At 40.7% G+C, this 12,037-nt stretch overlaps 1 protein-coding gene across 1 annotated transcript in view; it reads left to right on the top strand.

Annotated features, from left to right (window-relative positions):
* The first annotated feature begins 1,413 nt into the window (after nt 1–1,413).
* GRAP2 (GRB2 related adaptor protein 2) overlaps nt 1,414–12,037 on the top strand; it is a 41,656-nt gene continuing 31,032 nt past the window's right edge. The window contains exon 1 of the mRNA XM_075491669.1: nt 1,414–1,516. The gene's annotated coding sequence lies outside the window, so the exon portion shown is untranslated. The remainder of the gene's footprint in view (nt 1,517–12,037) is intronic.

Below are 12,037 nucleotides of genomic sequence, written 5' to 3'. Positions count from 1 at the left end.
GCCCCAGTGTAATTAATGAGTGGAGTTAATTACCAATGGAGTTGACGTAGGTGAGGACACACGGGTGGACTCACACTGCCAGGACCAGACCTCTCCTTATCTCTCATCCCTGCTGCTCGTTACCTCAGGAAGCCTGAACAGCAGTGACTGTTGGGTAACCTTTTCCCCGAGAGCGTCAAACTGCTGTCAATCATCTGCAAACACCCACCTGCTTTATCTCCTAATCCAATCAGAATGCTTTCAACAAGCCCTCCCTTCCCCCATAGGTTCCTTGCATTCAGAGGGGCTGTCAATCACTCCTCAAGCCCCACCCCTCCCTGGCTTCCAGCCCTTGCTGTGAGGGCCGGGAGACCTCTGCCATTTTCTGTCGGGGTGGCGGGAAGAGGAACTGACAGAGGTGTGAGGGGGACAGGTTAGTGCGGTAACGCAGCAGTGTCTTTTCAGCCTTTACTCACCTGAGGAGAAAGCCTTAATTATAGTTTTATTTTTATTTTTATGGCATTTATGTGGTCCATAAATAATTTGCCATTTGAAAGAGCCATAGCACAGGTGTTGGCCAGACAAATCATCACTGCTTTGGGTAGATCACAGTCGCTTTGTCCAGGCCACCAGCCTCTCATGATGCACTCCTGCTAGTGACTAAACTGATGCAACAACTAAATAGGCAAATGTGCCTTTTCTGTGTTCTTAAAAGAATCATATTTTCATACCTCTTTTCTCACAGCTTGAAGTCAGCCCCCTGGTTCACACTAATCGCAGAATCTGATGAAATCCTGGACTCTTTCTTCTATCAACTCCCTCTTGGCCTGTGCCTACACAGGTACAAGATGGTCCTTGTATTTGCCTATCTTTGTTTACAGAGATACAAGCACATCTTCATGTGTGGGTGCACTGAGTGTATGCGCCCATGGACTCTGTCACGTCAAACGGAATGTGTGGCAGGAGAGGTGCTCCGCAAGTTCAAATGCTGATAGCTTATAACCAACACTGTCACCCCATATTAGAGAACAGGGCACATTTTAGGAGACCTTTGATGGCTTGCTCCTGGGGATCACTACTTGTGTCCAAAGCGGCCAGTGCTTTCCAGACAGATACATTAAATAACTGAGCGTTGAGTAAGTTATGGGGTGCCATGACATGCAGCTGGAGCAACAAACAGCTGTAGCATTCAGAGAAACTGCTCTAGAGCAGCTGTAACCCTTGCAGTAAGAGAATAAAACCACACCAAGCTGAGTTGCACACCCAGCTCAGTAAGCTACCGTGCCTGTGAGTTCCTGCGTGGTTTGCGGTTTGCACCCTGCCGGCTTGATTGGCTGCGCTTCATGAGGGAGAGGTGAAGATGCCGTGGCAAAGATTTGTGTGTCCCGCATGGCTCCGCAGACTTCGGCCCTTGCTAAGCACTTGCGCTGAAGACAAGAGGCAAGTTGGTTATCTTGTTATGAGACTTGTGCTATTCCCCACTGCTTTGTCTCAACACAGATCCTGAAACAGCAGAGTGCAACCACCTGCCTCAAAGGTACAGATCTGCTTGGCTGCTTGCTTCTTTCACTATGAAGTTTTAAGGGTAGATGTGTTGGCTAAATTAGCGTCACATTTTCTGCAGAGTTAAACAAGTAAGGTCTTAGCTGCAAGGCTCAAGATTTAGTGTGTTTTCATTTCCACCGTAGGTGCATCAAGTTTTTCTCCTTGTCAGTGGGGGATCAGGACTGTGCTCAGAAGGAGGGTATTTATTGGAACAGAGCAAAGAAAATAATAAATGGGGAAATCTTTCTTTTTTTTTCAGTCAGAAGCACAAAGCAAAGAGATATCCAGATTTCCCAGAAACTTTAAGGTTGCTCTGACAGAGATCAGACTATTGTGTCTCTGAGACATGCAGTGCGATCATACCAACTGGGGCAAGATGCCTAGAAAGAAAAATGCTTCTGGCAACTGTAGATCTGGCACTGCTGACCCTCTTTTTGGTGTCTCCTGTGGAATGTGGTGGGGTCTCAAGAGGCCAGGCATGAATGTAATTTCTCCTCAGTAGCTTTTTAATGTTCTTGTGAAGCTTTTTGATGCATTGTAAGCGGAATATGCAGTATTGTTACAAGACATTTCTTTCGAATGGAGTGCAGTAGAGCTGTATGGCAAGGTCTCTGTGTGTTTCATGTGTGTTTGTGTGCATGGAGAAAGTTCGTAATACTTGTCTTGTAGTTAACCTGTGAGCAAAAGGGCATCAGTCTTCAAGACATGATTTAGTAGCACCCTATCAGCACAAAATTTTCTTAGAAAAAATAATAATCTAAACCCTCTTCAGCAGCAGCAGAAGCTGTCATATTTATATTTGGCTGGAGAAGAAAGGTTATAATGACCGAGTTTTTAGTAAACGGGCATGGCAGGAGGAGCTGGGTTTTGCGATGAGAAAGAGTTGCCCACCAGTTATGTTTTGGCATGGAAGACTGTGGCTGATGCAGCTAGCAGTGCCAGTCATCCGCTTGTAAGTGGAAAGAAAGAGATGCCCATGCTTTAGCCTCTGCTTCCAGATTTCTGAATAGGACATAAACCCTGGCTATGATGTGATGGTGAAACGAGTTGTGGAAAACATATGGAGAAAACATGCTCCCTTAGTAGTGGTTCGGCTGTTGGTGTCCCTGTGAAGCAATTCTCCTTACTATCCTATCTAGTGACATTTACTACTGTTTCTTTCTTGCATCCAAACTTGACAATCCCACAGATAAGAGATCACAAAAATAGCGCTGTGTGTCATTCCCATTTTTATCAAGAAAACAGAATAACCTGGAGATGGATGGATAGGCAATGTGAAATGTACACATCTAAACTTAGCTTAGTTTTGTTGTCTGGATTTTGAGGTTTTTTTCATCTCTACCAATCCTTTCTGCACATATCTCCTAAAATGGTTAAGACTGAGGGATCTGCCTGGGCAAAACAAAAATTGGTCTTTCACAAGATACAATTTTGTACAACTCCCAGAGAACCAGGGCTCTGCTGTTCAAGCTAGCTGTCTGTCCTGATATCTTACACCTTCTTACATTAGTTTGCAGAAGGTATAGCGTGTCTGCAAGCTTGTCTGGTTTTTGTAAATTACAGCCATTACTCTAATAAAAGACATCCCTTTTCTCTTCAAACTTTGTCTTCCTTTACGTAATCACACAGAATTTCTTTTTTGTCCCCACACTTACCTTCTACTCTTGCAACCATATGCCAGTGCCCTCCGTTTTTGCTGATTCAAGGGTAACAGCAGTGAGGATGTAATGCCCTCTGTACAATGTTATACTTTGCCCTCCCCATCAATTTGCAGCTTGACAGCAGCTCTCTGTGGCCACAAGCAATATCTGAAAGTTTGGCAGGCAAGAAGTTGCTATTAAGCCACAGGTCTGGAACTACTGCTGTAGGCAGTCTCTTTTAGTTTCTTTTTACTGCCTGACACGATGAAAATGATCTTCATTCCCCTCACTATGTTTCTTCCCTTAACAGTATTTTCACTTGAAATTCTCCTCTTAGTGGAGCTGTAAGATATATACCATAAAATACACTCCCTGGCAAGTTCAGTCTCTGATATTAGTCAGAAGGGCCTACCCACTGTGGCTGAGAAAATGCCACATTTTACCAGTAATGAAGTATTGCTATCAACACTTGATATGCTTATGTCTTTGGGGCTCATTTTAGTTTCTTTAGTTTTTACAATATAATAAGGCCCCGTCTTCCTCTACCTTTCTCCCTTCTCTCCAGAGTCTGGTTTTGGTTTAAGAGGAATGTAGCTATTCTGTCTTCTTTCAGTTCCTCAAATTGCTATACAGAATATAATGATTGTCACACACTTGATCTGAAGCTCAGGGCTGGCTGCAAGCTGTATTCCCCTCGGCACAAATGGTATCCATAAATCCCTTGATATCTTTCAAAAATTTTATTTTGCAGCTCCCTTGAAGGAGACTTCTTAGTCTTTTCAGCTTAGTTTTCCACCATTCTTTGTATGTTTGGGCAGCAGCAAAGGAAGCGTATTACCATCAGGGGTTATATGGCAGTAACTTTGCCTGTCCTGTATACACCTTTCATCTTAACGTCTACACACATTTTTGCCTATTGATGGGCATTTTGCCCATTTGCCCTTAAGACAGGTGAGTATGAATGCTCTCACTTTATAACTGTAGTCAGGCCCACATACATGAATGTGATGAGATGACAGAAGCACCAAAGCTATACTAGCTTAACTAACTTGACAAACTGCAAAAATGAACTGGCCTCCTGAGAAGGCAGCTTTATGGCTTTCGGTACCCTATTCCATTTAAATATCTCCATGTATGGCTACACTGTACTTTTTAGATGTGTCCTACAGTATAGAGAGGTGAAGTGACTTGCCCAGGGATGTACAGCAAATCTTTAGCTGAGCTGGGCTTGGAAACTGGATTCTTGATCTTCTTTCTTCATCGCTAGACAAGGCTGCCTTGTTTCTGCATTTTATAGTGACAGTTTAATTTTAAACATTATTTCAAATAAGCACTTTTTAAAAAGAGACGGGGGGGAGAGAGAGAGACTTGCACAAACATGAGTAGTATTGGTAGTGATATCAGCTAGGGTAACAAGTGTATGTACTATAGTCTTTATGCTTCAAGGTACAAACTGATTCCCATGATATAGTCATTTTAGTGGGTTGATGCTTTACTCAAATGCTTCTGATGTTTGGTCACTACTGTCCCATGGATGTCGGACTTAGCCAGCTGGGTAATCTGCGCGAGGGAATGGGCATCTTTCTTTTCTTTTGGCTTTAGCACAGAACAATATATCTGAAGATAGTTGCTGTAAATACTGTTTCTAGAAGGATTTCAAATAGATGAGAATGAAAAAAAGTGATCTGGAAAGGGTCTGAGTTCTTCCTGTAGCCTTAAATTTTTTTAATTGTTCTGCTGATTAGAGAACTGTGCTAAAGTACCATTTAAATAACATCTAAGCAGGGGAGACTAACCTTTGAGGAATAAGCTTGCTCAGAATGGACACATTATCCTGGCGCTAAGATCACAGGTCAGTACTGCAAAATATTATGAGATGAAAGAAAATTACTTGAATGCCTAAATGAACAGTATGAGCCAATATATGATGAAAGTCTTTTTTCCCTCTCTTGGAGCTCCAAGATCCATCCTTCCTCCCTCTCCCCAACTCGATAACCTTTTTTACATATGGCTTTATCTTTTCGGAGCAGTATACAGTACTAATTAGATGCCATTTTTTTCCAAGGCACTGTATGCCTTACGTTCGCTAGACTTTCCTTTCTAGTTCCCCAATTTTTTTTTATTATCTCATCATGACAAATCCACCAGTAACCCTTAGAGTGCAAACTTTAACCCTCAGATCTCTGGCATTCTTTTTTTTATTTTTAAAAAACTAATTACATAAATAACATCATGTTTCCAGGTCATAGCCACTCCAAGCTACAGCTGAGTTCTGGCACAGGAGAAACGCTCCATAACCCTGCAATCTAAACAGGGATTATCTTATGATGTGGACAAACTTCTAAAATTGTCTCTGTGCGTGAATGTGCCCTGGTAATTGTTTTTCATGCAGAAGAGTATAGCATATAAAGATAGGACACTGGAGGCATTCTGTCTGACTGTTTGTAAACAGCATTTGCTGTACCAGATCAGACTATTCGTCTGTCACGTTCAGTATGCTACCCAAATAGTGGTCAAAAGATAATGATTCTGAGAAAGGTGACCAAACCCTCTATCAATCTAGTGTGCAGAGCTCTATGTGGGGATGGAACAAACACTTTCTAACTCTAACAGGGTGATTAGTTTACAGTTTCAAGTTGTATTATCAAGTTTCTAGCTGTATTATCATTACACTGACAGACAGAAATAATACCATCATTGAACCATTATGTGCTTGGATTCTCCTTTCTTGGTAATCCTAATAGTGTAACAGATCTCTGAGATTAAATCCATCAAAGCAAACAAAAATTCTCCCGATTTACTCTACCATCAAAGAGAACTGAATCTAGTCTGAAAATACTTTCCCATCTTGAACAGAAGGTGAATCTTAATTCATTGAAGTCATCAAGTACTTCGACAAGGGGATGAATAGACATGCAATATTACGTTGCTGAAAATTATATAGGGGTTGTCATAATTGTGTCATTATCTTCAGCAGAGGCCATATCTCCAGCACAGGCATGCAAGAGCACTTGCATCCTTTGCGTACTGATTTGATATAGCATATATTGCTGTCTCCTGTATCCCAAGTAATTACACCTGTACTACATGCCTAAATGGTTTAATGCTATCTTCTCCTTTTGCTGTAATGAGCCCATTCAATAATCAAAGCCTCTGAATGTTTGTGTTGTCAGATTAGCTTTAAATGATGTTCAAGAAAATATTTTTCCTTTCCCACGACATCAGAACAAGGCAGTTCTCAGTGGGGCTGATACTGCTGCTCACAGTTAGAGTTTCATCATTCAGAGCAGCAGCTGCTTCCCTGTGTTTCCAACAGAAGTGAAGCCAAGTGTCCCTGTTGAAAGATGGTGGAGGCTCTGCTGTCTACCGACAATCCCAGTGTGAAGTGATGAACATTTTGAAAGGGCCATTCTAGCTGCGGGCAGCTCAGGTGTCTGGAAAGCTCCATTTGAAGCATCATCTGAAGGAATAAATTAAACACTGGGGGTTTTTTGAAGGGAACATTTTTATAAGAAGTATCATAGAGGTAAAAAAAAATCTTGGAAAAATCTTCATATGTTGTCAATACAAGGTTTTTCTGATCTTTAAGTAGAATAAAAATCTGGATTAATCAATCCATTATCGAGGCTATAGAAACAAATGAAGGATCAAACCCAAAGTGTCAAGTTTCTTAAAGAACCCATATTTAAGAATAATTTTACTTGTAACTTCTCAGGGAATTAATTATGTGCCCTTACAGTTAGTGCTGTAATTCTTGATGTACGCTGTGCTTCTCTTACATAGCAAAACCACCAAATCCTTATTTTAAATGCAAAACTCAGATCAGCTGTAAGTACACAGACTTGACAAGTACCTCCGTAGTATATACTAATTAATTTTACTTTTATTTTTTTAACTGTTTTTCAACACTGTTCTGATTTGCTCCCCTTGACTGTTGAGGTCACTGTGGGAAACAGGGTTGAAGCAACCACAAGATGATGTCTGTAGAAATTAATCAGTCATTAATAATTGCAACTGCAGAATGGGTTTAGAAATACTTTCTTAAATCTCCAGGGCTTCTGAGGGTCAGCTCTTTAAGCATCTTGAGCTTTATTATTAATTAGTTCTTTTACAGAAAGGCTTCAACTGACTTTCAGACACTGTTGACGCTGGATGCTCTGCACTGACAGAGGTTATGTCTTCATTGGCAAAAACAAGCAGTGCTTTAATATTCAAGTGGTTTACTCCAGGTATATTCTTCAGTGTGGAATCTCAGGGAAGAGAAAGCACAGGTGATTTTATGGCAATGTGGCTAGCTGTGGTCAATACAATACACCTGCCTGGAAGGTACCTTAAACAGCTACATCAAGGTAATAATTCCATTGGGAATTTGCTATGCAGTAGCTGTCTTGATTAAAAAAAAAAACAAAAACAACTAAACACATCAGTTCTTGAGATGCAGGCAAAGTCATAGCAGAAGAAAACCCAGGCCTCAGCAAGCTCTCATTCTAAAAAGAAAGGTAAATGAAGAGTGGGAAGTAGAAGGGAGGAAAGATGAAGGGTTTGTTTGAATGAGGAGCTCTCCCAGTGTTGTTGTACCAGGGCGGTTGTTTCAGGACAGTTCTTCAGGTAGGCAGTGGTACTCCAGCACAAGAGTTCCTTTTTCTGGCTTGATTTCTATCTCTGTGGTAGTGCCTCAAAGCTCCCCACACCTGCTTTTACCTGTATTATTACTGTCTCACTGTAATAAATCATCAGGGGTACCGCTCTCAACTGAAGGATTCCTTTCCTCTCCACAGCCAGCTAAAGAGCTTTTACCATTCTTTGTATACCATAACTTACAGAGACACTGGGAATGGTAACACACTTGTAGCCACTGCTTTGAGTCTTCTAAGCACTTTGTGATTCATCTGGTAATTTAGGGGAGATTTCTGAGGAAACCCTCAGCACTTCAGGAGATGGTGTTAGTGACTCAGAGAGAATCAAGCCCTTTCCTCTGAGTCAATACTGAATGATATGCCCTAGCACATTTCTTGCACGAGACCTGCAACTGTAGGTTGATTGCCTGTGGTCATCAATTATCCTTAAGCTAATTGCATAAGTCTAAAGGCATTTGCCCTGATAGCCCAGGCAGATTTCAGTTTGCCTTCTGCACATCTGACATTTTGATTTTAATTGGGCAGTTGTTGCTTCTGCTCCTAACCTGCTGTGCACTGCTGAAAAGCACTGGAGGATGGATTTCATTGTTAGATGAAGGGATAGATAGAGAGTCAGGGAAAGCAGCAGCCAAACTGGAGGTACCCTCCAGGGTAAAGCTGGGGTCAAAGGACACAGTCATCATATTTTAACATTCAGACTTACCAGCTCAGCTAACCCATACTGGAGGTGTCCAGAGAAGTTTTATTCTCAGGGAGGCTATGGCAAAAAAAGAGCTCATAATAGGGGTTCTTAATTAAAGTGCTGGGTAGTTTTAGCAAGGGAAGCCAAAGGAGCAGCTGTAATCCTTTAAAACACACCAGGGAGAAACTACAGCAGTGTGTGGCCCCTGCCCAGCACTGCTGCATCCCCCTCTGATGAAGCCTATCAGGATATCAGAAATACAAAGTGAGTCTGAATTTAATTCATGATTTGTGAAATGCATTGGGAATCTCTTGGGGTAAACAGTGGTTATTTTCTTAATGAATTACTGCTGTTTTGAACAGTTTCTGTTCGGTATGTTTAGTTTTATTTTTTTGTTTGAAATGTTTTTAGCTTTTGAGCAGGATGTTCTTTTGAAATGTTGTTCTCCTGTTCAGTCTAAACAATCCTGGCATGACATTTTTAAGTGGGTGGTTTTGAATGCGTCAACTTCTGCTATGCAATCTCAGATGCCTAATTGACTTGAGCTTTGGAAGGGCTGAGCATCTACCTCTTCCCTTGACCAGCTGCAGAGATGAGCAAAGTCCAGCCGCTTTCAGACAGAGCAACCAAGAAAACAGTATCCCAAAATTCAGTGAATGCTTTGGGGATATTCGGGGATTAGCTTCTTTTACAAAGATGGTCACACTATAAAATATAACTATTTTTGTAAAGCTAAACTAAACAGCAAGGCTCATCTTCAAGACAGAAGAGACAGCCTACCGTAATCAAATATAGCAAGATATGCAATAGTAATGAATCTGAACATTGCAGTTCCTTAAATCTGATAGCAAATAAAGTAGATATGAGTAGAAGAAACTGATAGAGAACAGAATAGAAAATGGAAGCGCAGTGAGCATCATAGGGTTTTGTTTTTTTCATATGGAAGCAGAATTGCAGTGTTGATAATGCGTTTAGATGTATTCAATTTGGTTAAAATTCACCCCATTCATCATAGAAGTAATCAGACTAATCCCTATTGTGAGGGGTTGAATCTCCTTGCAGCAGTGCACGGGGTCTTGTTTAAGTTTTGTGACAAGTAATTCTTGCCTTTGGCAGGTTTCTCACTGCAGACCCCTTACCACACTCACGATGCATCTTGAAGGGTGAGAGCTGCACAGTTCCTACAGTTTGCAGCTCTCTTGTGCAGACTTTCTAAGGTATGTAGAAGAGGAGCACCTTCTTGAAGGCTGTATGAGGTACATGACATATAGCGTTTTCCACAGTGCCTAGCCAAGTAATTTTTTTTTTTTTCCATTCTGGATTTTCTCTTTCTTTCCTCTTTTGCCTTGTTTTCTGAATTCTATCTATGAATAATCATTTTTTTAAAGTTACATAATGAGGGTGTTAAGCACACAGAAGTCAGGAAATAGTGATTGTAATGCTAGCCTCATTTTAGTGTGTGTTTTGATAATATGCAGCTGTATAATTGGAGTCTAGCACTGAAGTCAATATCATCTTATGAATGCATATTGAAAGGAAATCTCAAATCATTTAATGCAGATCTTCTACCTAAATGATTTTCCATATGTCTTTGATCTAGACCTGCACATAATTTATATAATTGCCTGAATGAGACTGGTGTTCCATTAGAGTAGTCACTGTAGAAAAATCAGGTTACATTCTCATCTTGTATAATTTCAAAGTTAACCTTGCTGTGAGCAGGGGCTTGAACTGGATGATCTCCACAGATCCCTTTTAATCTAATTATTTTATGATTCTATAAATGGCTCTGACCCATTGGTTTTGTTAAGTTGCACCATATGGAAGAATACCATTTGCTTCAAGTAGTTTGCCTTATGAATAGGAAAGGCAGTGAAAGGGTAAGGAAAAGAGATGTAACATAGAAACACAATAACCAGTCCAACAGACTGTCAATATGACATCAATTCCCTGATTTTTTTTTTTTTTTTTTTTTTTTTTGCTTTCAACTCTTTCTTATGAGGTGATTCTTAGATGACAACACTGCCATCAGCACAGTGTACTCTGGAGCATAACTGTAGGAACAACTGTACTTGATGTTTTATTGTGTTGTGGAAGAAATAGCATGTTGTCCTCCCCTCATAAACCATAATGTAATGTTGAATGCAACAGCTGGCTTCTTTAAATATGTACACACCCATTTCTCAGCCTGAGAACAAAGTTGAGGTAAAACGATTCTGCTCTCACAGTTAAGTGAAGCTGGTGGAACCACAGTCAGTTCTTGGGGGATCTGTGAACTGGTTTGTAGCTGTTGTAGATCATGTTGTGCCTCTGCCCTGATTACCTATGCTATGGTATCCTCAGCACATCCAGAGTTCCCACTGCTACTCAAGACCCTCATGAGTTATACAGACTCCTTTGTGTGGTGTCTCCCCTCATTTCATCACCAGTTCCAATGGCTGCTAGACCTTTATTTACCTCAATAAGTGTGCCTTGGAGTGGACTCACTAATATAAATTGGATTTCCATCTCATTCCTTTTTATCTCCTGTACAAAGCCAAGACAAGCACAGTGGGTAAGTTGGAATTGCAATAATATGCCTGGAGTTCCCACCCAAACAAATGTAAGAATACATTTTCTCTAAACTTTTTGAACCAGGATTGCACTCACTTCTTTATTTAATAGGACAGAATCTGTGTAGACTAGGCTCAATGTTTAGGCTTTCAGATAATGAAGCATATGAGACTTAATATGAATACATGAATGTGCACTTTTGTTTCCATGAAAGCAATTTTACTTGGAGATTTAAGTACCGCCATTCAGTGGTTTGTATGCAAACTGTGGCACTGAGCAAAAATGACTGAAACTGAGAGAGACAATGTCCATCCTATATTCATTCACCAAGGTTAATTGAGTGTGGTATCAATAACTTGCAGAATAGAGGTGAGGGGGGAGGATCTGCAGTGCTTTATGCAGTAAGCAAATCTTAATAATTTAAAGGACACAATAATTTGGACATTACAAAAAAAAAAAAAAAAAACAAAACGCAGATCTTGGCAGTGCCCTTCACCTATGCGACATGCTGCAAGTCTGTTGCTCTGGATGCAAATACATTGTTAGCTCTGTGCAAAACAAAACCCAACTGTTTTTAGCTTGAGGCGAGATACCAGAGCTCTGCTTGCCCCACCCAACTGATATTTCATCTCCTCAAGAATTAGTTCATGTGTGGCCCACTGGTTCCATATTCACAGTGAGATTCTCCATCTTCAGTTTAAAGCACTGAAACCTTGTGACACGGCCTTAAGTATCTCATGAGTATCTTATGTTTGCCTCTTCACCCTCAGAAAATATTTCCTGTGAGGCATTTCACCAGGATCTTTGTCTCCATACTGATAGCTATTTTTTTTCTTAAATGAGAGCTAAGTCAGTGTTTTTGTCCAGAATTTCAAACCCAGGTGTTTGAACCGAGACTCCTAAGCCTCAGAGGTGAGCATGTACTTTAAAATGGCTTAATGGTTAAAGTTACTAAATATGCATGGGTCAAACAGACTTCAGGGTGAGCTATAAGATGTCAG

The sequence above is a fragment of the Mycteria americana genome, chromosome 1, assembly GCF_035582795.1.
Source record: "Mycteria americana isolate JAX WOST 10 ecotype Jacksonville Zoo and Gardens chromosome 1, USCA_MyAme_1.0, whole genome shotgun sequence".
NCBI classification, from domain to species: domain Eukaryota; kingdom Metazoa; phylum Chordata; class Aves; order Ciconiiformes; family Ciconiidae; genus Mycteria; species Mycteria americana.
The sequence above is the reverse complement of the archived record's forward strand: the minus strand, read 5'-3'. Positions and strand labels throughout refer to the sequence as shown.